Source organism: Lupinus angustifolius, chromosome LG08 (assembly GCF_001865875.1).
Source record: "Lupinus angustifolius cultivar Tanjil chromosome LG08, LupAngTanjil_v1.0, whole genome shotgun sequence".
NCBI lineage: Eukaryota > Viridiplantae > Streptophyta > Magnoliopsida > Fabales > Fabaceae > Lupinus > Lupinus angustifolius.
This window is the reverse complement of record NC_032016.1, coordinates 5,027,581-5,036,206: the sequence shown is the minus strand read 5'-3', so window position 1 is coordinate 5,036,206 and position 8,626 is coordinate 5,027,581.

The window sequence follows — 8,626 nt, the reverse complement described above, 5'->3', positions numbered from 1 at the left end:
CCAAACAAATAGGCAATTGATTAAGTACAAGCTTTCTTAATACCCAAGGCAACTCCAAACTTGTGAGGGAGTTTGGAGGTCCGGATGCATATTCGGACACCGCTGTGTCACGATGTTTTCTCCCTCACCTGAGTATGTCGGGTTGCAAGGTTCTCTGTTCGCAGGTGAACTTATTTGATCTGATCTCCTCTCGAACACTTCATTACGCCAAAATAACGTTAATTAGTTAAGTGACGATAATTATTATACTTACGAAATAACTTTTTATGCGAAGATAAAACTTCCGATTTAAAATGAATTTAATTGCTTTTGTCTATCCGATTCAAGGTTGAATATCCTTGAATCATCATTTGTCATTGAAAGTCTTAAAATCAAATAACACTTTTTAAAGTAAGATTTTCAATAAAACTTATACCAGAATTATGTTGTAATCTGTGGATATACACTAGACTAGTTCCCAAGAAAGAGAGGTGGGTCGTAAAGACACCCTTAAATACCAAGTCTTTCCTTAGACAGAACCTTTCTAGACATGTATTCTCACTTCATTACATTTTTCCGACACTTCATAAATCTTATTTTTTTTGTAAGTAAAACATTTTTACTAAAACTAACCTTTTAAAATAAGATCATTAAGCTAGACTTATCATTTTTAAATTAAGTCAATTTAAACAAAATCAATACTTTTAAATCAATATTTTTTAAGTAAATCTTATCATTTTAAAGTAAGTTCACTTAACTAAGATTCAACATTTTTAAATCATTTTACCATCTAAGACTTCATAACACTTTAAGTTTATAAAGTCAAGACTTTTAGGTAAATCTCATTATTTCAAGTATACTACTAAAACAAATTTTCATGAACATCTTAACACCTCCTAATTTTTTAGGAAAAAACCTCAAGGGTTAGTAAGTGTTATTTTCATAGTCATGAAAAAGAATGACTCTTAATTTAATATTTTACACTAAACATCTTTTAGTTATTCTTACCACTTTAAAGTAAGTAAACTAAAATAAATACAACCATTTTTTATGAACATATTAACACCTAATTTTTTAGGAAAATCCTCAAGGGTTAGTAAGTGTTAATTTCATAGTCATGAAAATAAATCCTAAGGTAAGACTTTCTACTACTTTAATATCCAAATCTTCATAACACTTTAAGTTTATGAAGTCAAGAATTTAATAAATCATCTTTTATTACAAATCATTATTTTAACTTGGAAATTAAAGAGTAAAATATGTTAAACCATTTTTAAACACAATACTTTCTAAAAATGAAACATTTTCAACAACATCATAAACTTTCAAGAATAAAATACAAACTTTTTCCTAAACACATTAAAGGTTCCTTTAATCATCACTTTTAAACATATTCAAATACTAACAATAATTTCTAATATTTCCCAACAAATAACTCATCTAACCTTGTCCAAAGATATAGTTTTTCCATCTAAGAACAAGGAAGAAATTTCAGATTTACAAAAGGTCAAAAACTACATAAAGGTTCATATGATTTTATTATCATCCTCTTTAGTTATGCCTTCATAGAATACTTAAAGAACAAATATAAAATCTACTTTATGAACAACATAATAAACACTCATAACTTTCTATGAAGTATGAGAAGAAGATGAAGAAGAGAAAATAAAATACTACTTTAGTTTGTATAGGAAATTTAGTGTAAAAATGAGAGAATGGGATTGAGTAATTATAGGAGAGCATCACCCTCATCAAATCATAAAATTTAATGCAAATTAAGTAGATTTAGACTAGCATAGGTGATGTGTCTAATGGTGGTGGAGTGAGAGGATTTGTTGAGTGATTTAGGGAATTTTGTTGAGTGATTTAAAAGATTTTGTGTAAAAGAATATGTATTTTTGCTTGTTTAACAAACAAGCTTCTTACATGAAAATGATGTGACATTTTTGATGACACATTCTCGATTAAACCATTCTCGAGTATTTTTGTCTAATACCCGGTCGGATAATAAAAATCTCCCGATTTCGGTTTACGGTTAGAACTTCGAAACATGGAATTCGGAATGAAAATTAATTAGAAATGCATTATGGACAAACTTGGTGTCTATCTTGACTCGAGATAATATTTCGAAACCAATAGCACAATTGGAATTCGATTCTGAACTACGAAACTCAAAAACACGTTATTGGGCCCAATTCGAGCGATTTTGGGCCCAACAGCAGCTCAAAAACTTTCCATCACAGAAAATTATGAACATTTACCATAAATTAGGAAATCACAAAACAAGACTAACACTCAACTAATGTTTAGTCTAATTCAATACGGATTAATTTCTAAAATTAATCGTTGTTAAAATAAATAATTAATAAAATATATACAGAAAATTCACGGTGTTACACTTAAAAGAAGCATTTTCCTATCAGGGAATTATGCATATCTTATTAATGTGATATAAATTTAATATGTATATACTGACAATATTTTTTAATATTATTAGTATATCATTTACTATTTATGTATTAACATTCTTAACTCTTATTTAAAACAAATATAGATAAATGGTGATCAATAAAATACTAATCTTATAAAAACTTCACTCTATTAGTATGCATATACATTAGATAGTGTAATATATATATATGCACTTTCAGTATAAAGATTTATATATATTTACTATATCATTTATTATTCAATTAGCCTTAGTTTCGGGAAGTAGAGAAAAAGAGGAAAAAATTGAGGAGATAGAAGTTGTAGAGAAAATGGATCTCTCTCGTTTCATTGAGAAGATAGTAGGGGAGGAGAAAAATAAAAAACATATGAGACTCAACAAAATCTTTCTTTTCATACGTGAGGAGAAATCGAGAAGAAGTGTGAAATGACAAAATGAACTCATTTAACCACTCTATATATTATATTAATTATTAATTTTTACACATATTTATTATTTAAAATTTCAGTGATATAATTTTTATACCAAATTTCAAAATTGTATCATAAAATTTTAATTAGTAATATTTTTATTTTTTATTTTTTAATGTATGGACATTTTTGTCATTCAAGAATTTATATCTACAACTTATATTATCTTTCTCTTCTATCAACCAATATAAAAAACTATTCTATTTATCACACTTTTCTTTATCACCTCTTTCCCTTCTTTCTCTTCTCTCATTTTTTACTCTTCAACCAAACAAAGCATATAGCCATATAATACTTTTTTAAGAGTCAATAATAAATAAACATGAATAGTAAATAATATAATAATAGTATATAAAACTTATATACTGTCAATATATATTTTTTCCGTCTTATATTAGATATTGTCATAGGAGAGATTTTCAGTGACGCTCGTACAATTTTGCATAGTAGGCTCACTTATTGAACCTTTAGAATAAAAATTTGCTCTCTAGGATGCTGCCACACAACAGATGCATAGATGCATAGAAGTTGCAAAATGATTATCATTTATGAGAAAAATGGTTTATGGAAACAAATTGAGAATATAAGGGTGTGTTTGGTTTTAAGAAATATTTTCTATTTCTATTTCCTATTTTCATTTTTAAGAAATAATTTTCATTTCCATGTTTTCATTCCTGAAAACATGTTTGTTATTATCATTTTCATTTTCAAAACTATGCACTCTAAACTTTATAAATCAGGATAATTACTCTTTCAATGAATCCGATTCTAAATTCTAATCACTAAAGTAGTCAAACCAATGATTTTATAGAAGATGAGGGATCTACTTACTTCAAGAGTAAGTTTTTTAAACTTACTCCTCATCCTGGCTATCAATGCTAGGGAAATCCAATGGTTGAATTAATGAGTAGATCTAAACTATTAGATATCCCTAGAAATGATGGCTAGAATGATGAGTAAGTTTAAAATTTTTACTCTTGGAGTAACTGGATCCCCACTCTTTATAAAATGCCTACATATTTGATACTTGCATTTTCTTTCAAATGTATTTTATGTCAATAATACATTGAACACTTTTAATTGATGGACTTGGTCATTTGCTATTACAAAAACGTGTGAAAAGTCATAATGAACATCATGTAGTTGCAGGCACTCTCCAAAAAAAGTAAACTTAAAATAAATTACTAACATATAAGTGCTATAGTTTTTAATTAAGATTGTAGTAATTTTAAGGAGCGTCAATTTTCATCCCAAAATCATATATTATTATACTCATTATCGAACTATTTCAACAATATCATAAGAGAGATGAAGAAAAGTTGTTATGTTGAGAGATAAAGAAATAAATTTTATTAGGAAGATGTGTGATAGTTTGGACAGCAGATGCACTCATCAATTGATGATTTCAGCATTTTGTTGATTAGTGAAGAGAGTAATTGAAAATTATAATCCCCTCATTTTACATCTTTTGATGTTCAAGGTTATGCACATAGTTTCAAAAAATATTAAATGAAGTAAAAATTCAATAAAATTTGACTAAAACAAGCACATTTAATACACATAAAAAACTGGATTAAAAATGAAATGAAGAAACATGTGGTAAAAATATGAGTAATAAATAAAGGTATAGTTGGAAAGTAAAATATAAATGTATATTGGATTTTCAAAACATCAAAAGATTTGGAATAACATGAAAATGTTAAAACAACAAAAGATATGGATCGAGTGGAGTAATGAAAGTCTTAAATTTTTTAATAAAATGTCATTGTCTTATTATTAAAAATATAGGAAATGACATTTTTTTCATTTTCAAAATTTCTAGAAATGAAGCTTATGTTTTAAAAAATATGAAATGAAAACAATACAACAAACATGTTTTTACCCTCATTTTATAATTTCATTGAAAATGAAAATAGAAAATGGTAAAAGCAAATACATCCTAATACTTCACTGCTTAATTGATTGTAATCTTCAAAATGGAATAATGATTGTCTCCATTAACGAAGAGTATAGGACTATAAGCGGTTACGATTTAAATTGTGAAATTGATTAAACCGCGAAATCGAACCGAACCAAACTACAAAATGTGATTCTGTTCGGTTTCGTGGTTTGATTCAGTTATTTTTTTAAGGAACCATTTATGTTCGATTTGGTTCATGGTTTTAAAAATTTATGAACTGTTGGAACCAAATATTAAAAACTAGAGAATTCTTTAACCAATTTTGTGGTTTAAATTATCAATTTTGTGTGAATTATAGTATTATATGTTACTAAATTGTTATTATATTAATGTTATACATGTTACTACTTATTAAATTATTCTATATGTATGATATTTTCTCAAGGTCATGATGATCTATAATTTATCTTATAACATTCGTGGTACTAGATTCGAAACTAATATATACAATAAATTATTATACGTATTGCTATATATGTTAGTAATTATGAATTGTAATATGATATATGTTACTAATTGATATATATGTTGCTAAAATGTTATGTATATTACTTATCATAAATTGTATTGTTATATTGTTACTAATAGTATATATGTTACTAATTATGAATTGTACTATTGCATATATGTGATCATTTTTTTTTTCTTCCTAATTTTCAGAATTTTTATATATGTGATGTAAACCAAGGGGGACGCCTTATGATTTTTGGAGGTCATGTTCTTGCCTTGAATTCATAGCATATTTTGGTTTATTTTATTTGCATTGTTATTAATAAATGAGAATTTAATTCTCATGTAGTCTTAAGATTTATGTTTATTTATCATTCAAGTATTTTAGTATTTAATTTGATGTATTTCGGGGATTTGGAAATTATTTATTTCCTTATAATTTGGCCCAGTAGTGGCTAAGTGATGTAGCATATATAATGTGACATGAAAATAGAAAGGATGTAAGAGCACAAGAAGACACAACTACAAATATGGAGTGCAAGACTTAAAAGATAAATATGGAGATTTATTCAATTTCCTTGGCCAAATCAGATTGGTTTAATCAACATATGATTACTCCTCGGTATAAGGCAATACACAAATTAAGAAGATGATAAGAGGCTGATTGGAACAAGTCAAGGCTCTACTTGACTTTCAATTTCAGAACCAACTTGTGGCTATACTTAAGGGATGAAGATAAGATGATCAAATCAAATTAGATTAGGCTTGTTAGAATTATGTAAGTTAGGATTTTATTTTCAGATTTCAATTTATTAAAATATATCTTATCTTTATCTTTTCAGCAATGCAAATCTGTCTATTTATAATTTTGCTTATTCATTAGTAAAGTCAAGTTTGTTTTTGAGAAAAATTAGATTGAATTCCTAAAGTTGAGCCAAAGCTCCTTAATTTGAACTTATCAAGATCCTTATTCTTGTGGAGTTCTAGGACTCATCACCCTCTCGGTGTGGCGTCTAAATTCTTATCAATGATCCTTCCTTGTGGTGAATATCATTGACTTATCAAGCTCTTAAGCTTGTGGCGTCTCCAGAATGTATGCGATCTTACAGAGAAAAGCTTTTGAACTTGTCTCCTTCGGAGACAGAATTCCCGGTGGAGGAAGATGAGGAGGATATGGTGGATGAAAGTTGGTCTCAAAAAAAGGAGGACGGGGGAGAGAACTTCAACCCCTACCCTGAGATTCCGATGTCTGCGAAAAAGATTCAGGCATGGTGCAAGCTTGGAGGAAAGCTTTGGTAGTGAAACTCCTAGGTGTTACGTTAGCCATGAAGGTGGTTGAATATGGACTAAGAAGTTTATGGGGAGCAAGATGAGTATTACAAATTGTGGATTTGCTACAGGGTTATTGCTTAGTGCATTTCTCGGATTAGGAGGACTATAATCACGCTTTGTATGAAGGACCTTGGATGATGGCTAATCATTATTTGATAGTCCAAAGGTGGCGCCCTCTTTTTCTTTCTACAGACAAGGAGGTTCGAAAGATTGTAGCTTGGATTAGGATTCATAACCTTCCTATAGAACTTTATGATCAGAAGTTCCTAACGAGGCTTGGATCAAGTTTAGGGAAGATGCTAAAAATTGATCACCTCACATTGCTCCATTCAAGGGGAAAATTTGCTCGTATTTGTGTTGAGATCAATTTGAACAAAAAACTTATCCCCGAAATCAAAGTTATGGGTATCACTCTCAACCTGGAGTACGAAGGTTTGCATCAAATTTGTTTCCAATGCTGGAAATTTGGCCACCAGAAGGTTTTTTGTCCTTACAGGCCCTAGGAGGATTTGAATGGGGAGGTAGCTCTAGAGCGTAAGGAGAATGTATCATTGCCAAACAAAGGTAAACAACATCTGCCTAGTGACGATGGTTTCAACAACCAACAGCAGAAGGAGGACTATGGTAAGTCCCACCTTTTGGACTCCCCCAATGAGATTTGTAACACCGCGAATTTTACAATTTTGAATTATAAGATTTTATTAATATTTTTATTAATTATATATTCGAAAATGAATTTCTGGGAAATTTCGGTAAATAATTAGACGAAACTCTAGTTGAGTTTTAGTCTTGTAATTTTATTTCAAATATTATGGTAAATTTTGGTAATTTTCGGAGACAATCGGTTTTGGACCATTGTCGGCGCCGAAATCCACCTGGTACGACTCAAAAAGTGGTTTTTGAGTTTCGTAACTCGCAATCAAATTTCGATCACACCGTTGGCTTCGTAATTTCATTTCGAGTCAATATAGACCCTGAATACACCCATACCTATTTTCTAAATATTTTTCACTCGGAATGCCGAAATCCAAAATTCTAATCGGATATTACGACTGGCAATTTATAATATCCGATCGAGTATTAGCCGATAATACTCGAGCATGTTTATCGCACGTGTCCGCGAAGTGGTCGTTTCGCATTGGGATGCGAGATTTGCCTTTCCAAAAAGCAAACCTCACATCACTCACCCTAATGTCATAAGAAATCATCATTAGCCACCCTAGGTGATTTGCCATGATTTCCTAGGGGAAAAATCTGATTTCCCTCTCCTCACTCCACACTTCTCTCACACTCTCTCATTTCCAAATTTTCAAGAGAAGGTAAAACCCTATCTTCATCTTTTTCTCTCATTTTTCTCATTTGTTCTTCCATCTTCAAACCTTGATCTCTCAACATTCAACCAATGGATGTTGATGAGATTTAAGTATATTGTTCATGAGTATGTCAAGAACATATTCAACCGTTGAAATTTTCTAAAACACCTTCTAACTCATTTTCTCCTCAAAACCGAAAATCATGGTGTTCTTGAACTTATGAAAATATTTTGTTGAAACCATGAAAAACTTGTGTTCATGGAGTTGTTATAATGTTTTAGCCAAAGGGGATGATGATGACGGGGATGATGATAAAATCAAAGGAACTTTTAGGAAGTGTTTTTGAAAAATGAGAATGTATGTATTTCTATTTGTTGTTAGCCTTAAAAACCATGGCTTGGAACAAGTTGGAAAAGTAGAAACTTTTGTCAAAAAGGATGTTAAGGTTTATGAGTACATGAAGGTCTCATGAAACTCTTAAATGATACTTTGAATAACTTACTTTAAAGTGGTAAGATTATCAAAGAATGTCTTAAATCGGAATATGTAGTTTTACTAAAAAACGTACGTTTAAAATGAATGGAAATCGTGAACGGACTTTCGATGAAAAAGGATGGTCAAGAACATGTAATGTTTGATCGGATGGATGAAATGGATGTATGATCACGATGGG